Below are 11,011 nucleotides of genomic sequence, written 5' to 3' on the forward strand. Positions count from 1 at the left end.
TACATCAAACTAGCACCTGAACACACCGTCATGAAGGTGGACAGAAGTTGCTTTCAGAATGAGAAAAATAAATGCACGTAATGCGCATATATGGTGGCAGTATATTTGTCACATACTCAGAAACACCGTTCCCTCTTCGAGTTATTGATGAATTTGCCGTAACCCTACTAATTGCTACACCTCCCCTTTAGCCTGATTTGTAGAGCAACTGCCTAACTAAGGCGGTGATCCCGGGTTCAAACCTCTGACCAGGATGAATTTTACTTTATATACGAAGCTTGATTGGAACCTGTATATATTTCCTCTGTAGCCGTGTGGCTGCGCTTGGGTTGATACAAATGTGCAATTACTACCTTGTTACAAATCTGCTTCCTTATGATGGATTCTCTTAATTATTGGACCAGCACAGTGATGGTGTGCTGCTTATCTGCCTAGAAACGTCCCCTCCTGACTTGCAGCGCGGTTCCAACTCTGTTTTTTCTTTTTCTAACTGTCCCGGAAGATAACCGCCGAAAGGCCTTCCCGGAGGAAGCATTCTTCTCGCACTTTTTTTATGCGTATAAACTCGGCAAAGGGGCGCGACCGGACAGCGGATGTGTCATGTGTATGTCCGGTACCTGAAACAAAAACACGTCGAACTTCTCCTTTAGTCGGGGTCGTTTCCTTGTGGCACGAACCACGCTACAATGAAGAACTCTGCAATCCTACTGGTCGCCCTGCTGTCAGCACGTGAGTCGGAAGCTGTTATTAACTACTGAAAACAAAATTATTCCACTATACTCTTTTTTTGTGGAGTAGAGAGCTATGAGGAGTGTAACTACTGATGTCAAAATTACTGCACTGACCTATTCTCTAAGTTCCACAGTGAATAGGGGCGGCACGCTCCCTCAATGAGTAGTACTTGCCGAATAGCGCGCATTAGGAAAACAGGAGCCCTGGCAAAACCGGGAAGGGCGCACAAAACTTTTGATCTGAAGTTGGAAGTGTTACCTTGTGTCAACTGCTACTAAATTTAATGTTTGCATAGGCTATGTGAATAGCTTAGAGATAAATGAGGCTGATGCTTGCGGTGAAGTTCCGGCTTGTGCTAAAAGCTTTCGAGCAATGCAGAGCTGCAAATGGGTAGTACCGCACTGATCGCTATAGCGTCAGATTTTACGGAACGTAAAATATCAAAACTAACTCTAAACATAACTTTGCACCGAAAACAGACTATTGGGAACGAAGTTCGTGACCTAAAGTTTTCTATGCAAGTAGAGGTGTTCGCTGGACGGTGTTTTAAATTGCGTTTGGGGAGGTTGTGGAATAGTTGTTCTTACCCCTGAAAAAAAAGTTTTCGGTATTTGTATTTCGTGAAATGAGTGATTGACGAAATGTTAGTCTAAAATTGATGGACACAAGCGACCGCATGCAGCGCTCGCAATTCAAGGCCGTAGAAACATTTTCTGCCTTTGGCCACCAGGGATGGCAGCACCCTCTTCGGCGGAGGACTGACTGGCTTTACAACGTGGCCTTTTGCTGTTCTAAAGGAGCGGTGAACACGCTACTAGAACAGTTCGCAGTAACAGCTGCTAGGGATATAACAGAAACCGGATTACTCTGTGGCCTATGCCCTTCGAGATTTCAGTATTGATGAAGCGCGCAGTACTTGTGAAAGAATCCTAAAAGAATTTAGATTTTTACTGTGGAAGCACCGCTTAACGCGGCCCCAATCAATAAATTTGTGTGAAGCTCGGCGTAACTCGGGCAGCTCGGGTTCGCTCGGAGTAGAGTCGCGCAAGCCGCAGCCAATGGGAGAATGCTCGACTAAGTTCGGAGAAGCGTCACACTATCTGTAGCCAATGGGAGGAGGGCGTCGCGCCAGCTGCCGCCGAGTGGAGAGAGGGTGCGGAAATTAAGAGCGAGAAACGCGGTTGCGTGCACACGCAGATTCCATAAAGGAGAGGGTTTTACTACGTTAAACCTCTTTCACATTTTTCGCACCACACGTATCAGTTAAAACGAAGTTTTAATCGTTTTGAAAAGCAAAATCTATAAAGCAGTTGCTTTCCCGTGCCTGATGCTGAGATCAATATTTAGCTATAATTTAACCTATAGACTGCACTTCACCACATTACAGCCTCGTGAGAAAACTCGAACCCGCGTGAACATTGGCGCATTATGTTGCAAAATAGTTTGTGGCACGATAAAAAAAAAAACAGCGTTCATTGCTTATTTCAGCCAGAGCATGTGCAGCTAGACAAAATTAATTCGTTTTTGCATAATTCATGGCGAAAGACATGTACCTGTTAAAAATACGCTAGTGTCGCTACCGCACGGAACCCTTCCACATGTGAAAAGTGTGGCATGGCAGTTTACTGCAGGATATGCCATTGTTCGATATTATCCGCGACCACTTGAGGCATCCAGCACGAGAATAATTATTCACAGCCGCAAAGGAGCAATAATAAAATTGTGTGTCGAAATCTAATGCCATGTTTAAGGCAAATTCTGGCCTGCAGGTAAGCGTCCCCGTGTAACCTATCGGAGGGATTGCACACCTAATTACTTGCATTGGTCATGCAGTCTCCTCGGGATAAAAACTTCCTTAGGTAAAGAGGTATGAATTACATCTCCATTTTTTGTACTTTTCAATTCGACGATTTTTTGTGGGCTGAAGAGTTTTAACTTCCCGAAGCGAGTCGGTTTACGAGGAAGGTCGTACTGAAAAGCTCCGGACTCCGGGGTTCTTTAACATTAACTGACATCGGGCAGGAAACGGGCGTTTTTGTATTCTTCCACCACCTGAATAGCGCCTAAGTGGCCCTGATGGGTCCTAAAACCTAGGGGTCTGCGCACCAAAGAGACTGAACAACCGCGGTGGTTTCAATTTTAAGATTTGCTCTGACCACGGAATTAATTCAGTAAGCCGCCTTTAAGGCAGTTTTAGCAATATTAGTAAACCTTCCGTGCATGTTTTCCTTTAATTTATGCCGATAGGCGAACGTGTGAAACGGTAAAATCAAAACTGGCGCCTCCTGCGCACTGGCTGCTTATAGGCTTGCTGCTTTTTTCGTAAGAACTATGCGAAAACCAAAACGAAAAGGGAAAGGTGGTGTGTGCAACGAAGTGAATAACTGACATACCGTAAGGACCGGACTACGAGTCGTAATAGAGAAAGGTACTTAGTCACTAGCTACAACGCAAAGCTTCGAATCTACAGAAGAGTGTACCATAGTTTTTCCTTGAATGGAATCAAGCGGCGATGCATTCTGGGCTTAAATCGATCGCAGTGATGGTGACAGAGGCACTGCGTCGTCCTGGCGGATTTCCTCGAGTCGGAGGTGGACACCGGTGTGGTGTGAGTACATCAATAAATCTTTATTCCATGGAGTGACCAGCTATGAAGCGAAATACCGCGAGTATGACTCACGGAGTGGACGTGGCCATTCTCATAGTGGAGATCAGAGGCAAGATTTTTTGCTCTCGTGGCTGTATTTCAGAAGAGGTAGTAATGATGCAATTCCTTCATTAATAAGTAAAGGTTAGAGGACAGCAGTCGGCAGAAGCCGATCTGTACTTTTTTTAAAATTGCACTCGTTTTTCCTCGTGCGTAACAGTAGAGTTAGAAAATGCGTCGACTATTATTATTGTGTTGGCGATGGATTTCAACATTAAGTAGTGTTTTCTCGATGTGAAGACATTTTACGTTAGGTGACATCCATGGACGCAAGACATTGAAAAAAATGTGTAATTTTCAATACTGAAGTAATGTGGGGCATTCGCAGATTGACGAGTTTTTTGTCGCTTAACTTTGCAAAGAAAGCACGTACGCTTTCCCTGCCGTCGAAAGCACAACAAAGACGGCGTCCCGCACGTGACATGGCAAAAAACTCACAGCGCGACTACCAATGTGTAACGCGAGATGCAGTGACAGCTGTGGAAGAAGTTTCATTTCACGATAGATGAAGGTAAATAATATGAGAGCAACATGCATGTGTATTCAATTAAACAACACAATGCTTTTGCGGCACAGTTATACTTCTATCCCTCAAAATCGCGGCGTCAGCCAAGTGAAAGAAATGGAGTGAAGCCTACATCAGTCATGCGAGAGCAAATGAGTGAATCTTCTATTGGTATATAAAACCAAACAAGTGAAACCGTCACATCCAGTAGCGCCACACACCATCCACCTACCAATGTACATCCTTCGGAAGCACCACCAACAGAAGCCCATAATACAAGCCCACAATCCACCCACACACCCACCCACTTCACTCTCGAGATCGTTCAAGCGTCCGATTGTCAGAGCGAAATAAGAAAGCCCCCTCCTGCAGAAGTTCCACTTTCCAATCGTCCAACCACCTCCACTGGCCACCTACGCGCATCATCCAAGAGCCCACGATAGAAGCCCAGCGCACACCTCCACACACCACCATTCTACACCCACCTGCACCGTTCAGAAGCGCTCACCCAACGCTACCTCTCTATAAGCCTTCACCCACCAGGAACCCGTCAGAGGAGCACACCACCTCTCCAGAATGAGCGACGCCATACACATCCCACCGGCTCCGGCATCTTAGAGCAAAGCATTGAACCTTCCACCTTCTAGAAGCGCCGCCCCCACCACGGCGGGCAGGTTGTGATGAAGCCATAAGGTCACGTGACATCTGTCGACCAATCAGGGTGTCCCATCAGGGCAGGTTATAACGACATCGCAAGGTCACACGACCTCTGTCTAGAAACCAACAAATTTCGCGATTCCGAACATCAGAGGGGTTTTGGTATGACCTAATCATTAAAAGTAACGGAAACCAAATTTGAACTCGGAAAGGGAAGGCAACCAGTAAGATATAAAAGGCAAATGCTCAAGTGCTGCCTGCTGCAGCAGCCTCGGCGCATCAGTTCACACGATCGCCCTCAATCTTTTTTTATTTTTAAACCATACCCGCTCTTCAAAGTGCACTTCTTTCCCAGTTGTTGATATATAAATGCAAGAAGCCTTGCGATCTGAGCTATAGCACATGTGTTCGAGGTGTTGGACAAATAATTGATTCTAAAAGACGAAGTACAGGCATGCGTTTCGCGACGCCGTGACAGCAGTGGAAGGAGTTACGAGGGAGCGGAAGTATTCGGCCACACGTGATGTCACTTGATTCGGACCTCTCAATGTGGTGCGTTGCCATGGCGCGTTCCGGTCACGTGATGAGTTTTGTCAGCGTTATCATCTTCCTCTTTCCACGGTAATGAGCCTACTGTGGCTACTTCCTTCCGGTTACGCCAACTACTGCTGAAACTCCATCACTACTAAGATCTCGAGAACATGAACGCGAGCCTCCTTTGTTCCGTTTTCTAAGCGTGTTCTAAGCATCGTCTAATGCACCGACGTTCAAACCAAGGAACGGTCCTATGGGTTGTTCAATCAAAGGAAATTTTGAATGGTCCCATGAGCTCGCTCGAAAGAGCAACCCGGGTTGCCGAAGCCATACCGGTGGCAGCGCCTGCCATCGAAGGGGTGGGACGCATCGCTCAACCGCTGCACCAACACGCCAGGAGTGGTACGAGGACTTCCAGGGATGTATGAATATAAATAGACAAAGACCAATTCTGCATATAGAGGCATTAACCCATTAAATGTATCACGTCATACACTTCTGGCGGAGCGAAGTGTCCCCTCCATTTCTGTGTGCTTCTGTTGACGGGCGCCACTCTTACAAAGTACTTATCAGAATGGAGCTGTTCATATAAATATGATGACTGCATGTTTTACGCAGTCCTTATTCAGACACTAGAGCGTAGCGCCACTAAACGGCACTAAAGCATGAAGACATTATTCGGGCGTGTGGGAAGAAAAAACGGCGCATTAAAAACGGACACAGGACTCTGGCAGGGTAGTACGTATGATCTACTGCCGGGTACCTGGAAGAGAATAGTGGCGGACAATGTTGCTTTTATAGCGACCAGAAGTCAACCCGAGAGCACTGACTAGATTTGCATTTAGTGAATAGTGTAAAATTACAAGAGAAGCAGTGCAGGATACTTGGACTGAACAACGTTAGGAGTGCCAGGATGCGATGGGTAAAATCTGATGCTAAGAAGGGCACAGAAAAATAAAAGTTGAGCTTGAACTCCTATTACCTGACGCACATCAAACACCAGTGCAGCAGCGGAGTGAAGGCACACGTCGCTTTGATACTGGAATCCTCAAAGCAAAGTGTTTCTTTAAAATAAAAGTATAAATGTGCTCAATGAGCGCTTCTTGTTAAAAGTAGAAAGGCGCGAAGCTGACATCAGCTTTTCATGAGCACTGGATAGATTAGTCTAAGCTGTAAATAAAGAGACAGCACTGCATATAAAACAAAACGCACCTACTCGAAATGAAGCAACCATAGTTCAAGAGAGAAATATACAACTATTTTAAAGCTTTTCTAACAATATTGCTCTGTTCCCATCACGAAACAAGAGCGCTTTGGCGAACAGTATTTGTACAGTGAAGAGAGGCACTGCACTTAATGAAGGTGCAGGCGACTCCGGCTTCAGTCTTCATATATTAGAAACTGTCTCTCGAAAAGGCATAACACCACAATGTTTTGAATCCAGTCACGAAGGGGGTGAGCGCCGCAATGACATTTTTTTCACTAGCATACAGGGAGTTTCGCGTGACTTGAACGAAGGTTTTTTTAAATAGGCGGCGCACCGGAGCTAGGTGAAACCAACGACATATTGTTTCGCAACTTCTTGTGCTCCTGAGAGTATTTTAATTGCGCCGAATTAGTTACTTAGCAAAGTATTATTATAAAAAGCCTTTTCACAGAGGGTAGAGGCAGTTATGAACAGACCCACTATATGGGCGTTTGCCTTCGTGCTGTGCGCGTTCTTCAGCACCATCCCTTTTTGTTTTCCAGAACGAGGTCTGCCGTCCTGGCCAGCGCTGTGTTACGCCGCCAGTCAAATGTGGCCCTCGTGCTTCGCGTTCACGATGTGAGTAAGCGAATACTAAACTGAGGCAGTGGAAAGGGCGTTAGCTCAATGTAACTGCGTCAAACGAGAACACCTTAACAAATGCAGTTTCGTGCTCACATTGCTTTGCTAAATAAAAAAGAAGCAATAGCAGAGCAATTCTGAAGGACTGCGAATGCAACGTGTATGTTCAGGATTGAAAGTTGTGGGAATGAAAAGAAGTAAGTATAACATTCAACATTTTGAGAAGGCCTCAACACTTTTCGATTGGCGATCAAATGCATGACTGCTTTTAGGGAGCGCTGTCATTCTAATTAATCCGTACACAACCTGGTCACATAACAAAAAAAAAACTTATAAAATCAGAATTAATGCGACGGCCACTGGACCTTACCATCGCCTGAAATTGAATGCGATGGTGAGGTTCATCGCAGCGATCTGCCAACAGCAGGCGACTGGACCTGACCACTGCATGGCTGCCATTGGCTGCTGTGAGGTCCTGTCGCCAACCACGCAATGGCCGGACAGCTTGCGACGGACGCGTGGAAGCAGCGAGTTATCTGAGTGACCACTGACAGGGGACCGAATAGACGCCGAACAGACGCCTAACAGATAACGAAAAATAGACAGCTTAGAGAATCCTCCCCTGGAATATTTTTGTCCTCTCAGAGTACGTGCGAAAAGCATTCGGGTTGTTGATTCTAGATATTTTTATTTTTATTTACATCTAGTAATGTCTCGCGTAACGAGGCAGATGTATTGGGTACATATACAAAAATTCAGGGTATAGAATTAGGTGCTAATAAGTGAAAAAAAATAACACTATGTCGAAATGAGTAGCATGCTTAATTAGAATCTCCATTCTCCGAAATTTTCTACCAAGCAAAAACAAATTGCAGGACATCCAACTTATGATGCGCCAATTGCGCGAAAGCAGTCGCATTTGCCTTCGCTGATTACTTTGATGCTTTTAGCTAATGAAAGCTCATATTCTAAGCGAAGGCTTCACGCACGCTTGAGTTTTCGTGGAGGTGGAGTGGCGAGTTGGGTTGGTGGGCAGCCTCCTACCTAGGGCGAGGGGACCGTTGGATGATGCCTCTCGGGGGCAACTAGCTTTCCCACAGCATCAGCATCACTAACTTCAGTTTCACCGATGATTTTAATGCGTTATCATTAGAACCCCTGCGTTGGAAAAAAAATATCCGTGCATCCGTTTGTCACGTGGCAAAGTGAAGAGGGCAATCTTCCTTTGTGGAGAGCGATACTTAAAGTTACAGAGGAAATACGAAGAGAGGGTGGAAGGCGACAGGTGACGGACAGGAAAGAGTAGATAGGGGCACGGAGGGCTGCATTATGATTATGATTGCTAGAGCGCATCGGGAGAGTGGAGCGAAGTGGTGGCATGTCACACGATGATTGACTATAACCCCACCCGCTAGCACGATCGGAAACTCAACGACTGCTGCTGCTTCGTCAGGAGGGAACAATAATGCTAACCCTTACGGTGTCGAATCAATCACATTGGTCATCTATTTTTTTTTCGTGTCACTCCTGCGCTGGTTTCGAGTGCGTGGTGGCTTAAGGTGGGCGGAAGTAGGTTGTTGGTTGTGTATGGCGCGTCTGAAGGGTAGAATTGTGGGATGGAAAGCCCCTCTGGACCCGCCGCGGTGGCTCAGTTTTTAGGGCGCTCAGCTACTGATCCGGAGTTCCAGGGCTCGAACCCCAACACGGCGGATTCGCTTCGATGGACGCGTAACGAAAAGGCGCCCGTGTGCTATGCGATGTGAGTGCACATTAACTATCCCCAGGGGGTCGAAACTCTTCCGGAGACCTCCATTACGGCGCCTCCTTCTTCCTTTCTTCTTTTGCTCCCTCCTTTATCCCTTCCCTTACGGCGCGGCTCAGGTGTCAGCCGATATGTGAGACAGATACTGTGCCATTTCCTTACCCCAAAAACTAATTTTCAATTTCTCTTCTGGAGAACAAGAGTGGAGATGAGTGTGTGGGAAGCCCTCCAGTAGACAGAATACAGTGGGTAGGTGGTTGGTGAATGGGCTTCCCGGTGGTTTGAAGGCATCACTGTCGACAGACAGACGCCGTCAGTTTTGCATTGAGACACTAGTGCTGATCAGAAATTAAAAATAAATTCGAGCTCCAGTATAATTGAATAATCAGGCCTATGATGCATTCCTTATATGCATTCCTAGGCTGCCATAACCGACAGCGGGCCCCCACACTCGCCAGTACAGTACAGAATATTCCCACCCTGGTGTACTACGTATTAGGCCCCTACGTCCTAAATGGATACACTACTTAATACGTCGGCCATGAGACTACAGCAGCTGTTCTGGAAGGACAAAGTTTCATTCCTTTCTTCTGACACGTCTGCGCCGCAGCGGGACTGACGTGCAGAGAGCAGGTGAGAGTTTGCGTATGGTGGGCTCCTCTCATGGGCTTCGTGTCGGTGGATGAACTCTGGAGGGCCGAAGCGGATTCCTAACTGCCGCTGCGTGGTTCTGTTGGGTGACCTGTTTAGTAATTTAGATTTGGAGGTGCAGTGGTAGTAGATCTGCGGATTGGTTGTGTACTTCACTCTTGGGCTTCTGGTGGGTGGCGGCTTTTGCAGTGGAAACAGATGACATTTTCGTTGGGCTGTGATCGCGTAGCCAACAAAGGCTCAACAGTCTTAATGCCGCACGCGATGTAAATGGCGTTATATTGTTTTCGGTGTCAGTTTTATTTAGTTCTCATTTTTATTCTCCTGATTTAGTTCCAGCCATGTTCATTTCATCAAGTGTACAAATACTTTAGAACGTTCGTTCATTTTTCGAGACAAGTTATCGACCTTTTTATAAACTCTTTTACCTTCCCATTGAAGAGACAAAAACGATTGTTCTCATCAGTATCAAAGACTAATATTTTCTGAATCCAAAACTATTATTTTCTGAATCCTTATTGCCGTCTTACTTTTACTTGCTTTCCGTAGACAACTTAACGCCTTGAAATTCTTTATTATTTGCAGGTGTTCCTCCGGAGCCTGATACCGACAATCCTATCGCATAATGGATTCCAGCCGTTGTGACTGCTGTTGATTGCTGAATAAAATCCCAGAAGGATCGTAATATGCATTACTTTCTTGATAAATGTCTAGCTTATTCGTCGAGATGGCGGGAGATGGAAGCCGCATTCAAGTTTTCCTTTCACTGACGTTATCCGTAAGGCGAGAAAAGGGCAAGGTTGAATATTGCTTTAATTGCAACTGCCAGGACATTCAACATTTTCTTAAATTATTATAGTACCAGTCCACGATTGCAACAATTTTTTTTATTACCATGGGCATAGGAAAATCGAGAACCTTTTATTTGGTTTCGTCTGTGTCCCGTAGGTGTGCAAAATGTGCGAACGGTGTTTAGCACGTTGCCAACACGCTCGTAAAAGACAGCGCGCAGTCAATCAAAGCACAGCAGCGACGGCATAACGGAGTGGGGTGCACCAGACGGCACTGTTGTTGCCGAGTATGCAGACGATGCGATCAGTCATTTAACATCATACTGCTCTGGAACGACTTAAATCTTAGAAGGTGCCTTACAGTGCGTTTAAAAAAACGCAGAAAGTCATTTATGATTGTTGGGCTATGGCTCTGGACATATTTTGTCTCCACAAATGTATACGAATAGTACCGCGATCAGCCTAGCGCTCTTTTTTCTCGACATCTCTACTCCTGCGACTGAGCATTAGACGAATAGCCAGTGGAGAAAGCCAGCACATGACCGTATTTTGAATGGGATCAACAGTTGTAGGAGCCGCCGCGGTGCCTGAGTGGTTATGGCGCTCGGCTCCTGGCCCGAAAGACGCGGGTTCGATCCCGGCCGCGGTGGTCGAATTTAGATGGCGGCGAAATTCTAGAGGCCCGTGTACTGTGTGATGTCAGAGCACGTTAAAGAACCCCAGGTGGTTGAAATTCTCGGAGAAGCTTCACTACAGCGTCCCTCATAGCCTGAGTAGCTTTCGGACGTTAAACCCCCATAAACTAAACTAAACTATAGGTTGTAGGGCCAATGACTTCGCGTCC

At 46.1% G+C, this 11,011-nt stretch overlaps 1 long non-coding RNA gene across 1 annotated transcript; it reads left to right on the forward strand.

Annotated features, from left to right (window-relative positions):
- Window positions 1–658: 658 nt before the first annotated feature.
- On the forward strand, window positions 659–10,068 carry LOC144097166 (uncharacterized). Its single transcript, XR_013306930.1, has 4 exons — window positions 659–729; window positions 3,273–3,340; window positions 6,885–6,960; window positions 9,962–10,068. It is a non-coding gene; the product is annotated as an uncharacterized LOC144097166 (long non-coding RNA).
- Window positions 10,069–11,011: the final 943 nt, after the last annotated feature.

This window comes from Amblyomma americanum, chromosome 7, assembly GCF_052857255.1.
Source record: "Amblyomma americanum isolate KBUSLIRL-KWMA chromosome 7, ASM5285725v1, whole genome shotgun sequence".
Lineage (NCBI taxonomy): Eukaryota > Metazoa > Arthropoda > Arachnida > Ixodida > Ixodidae > Amblyomma > Amblyomma americanum.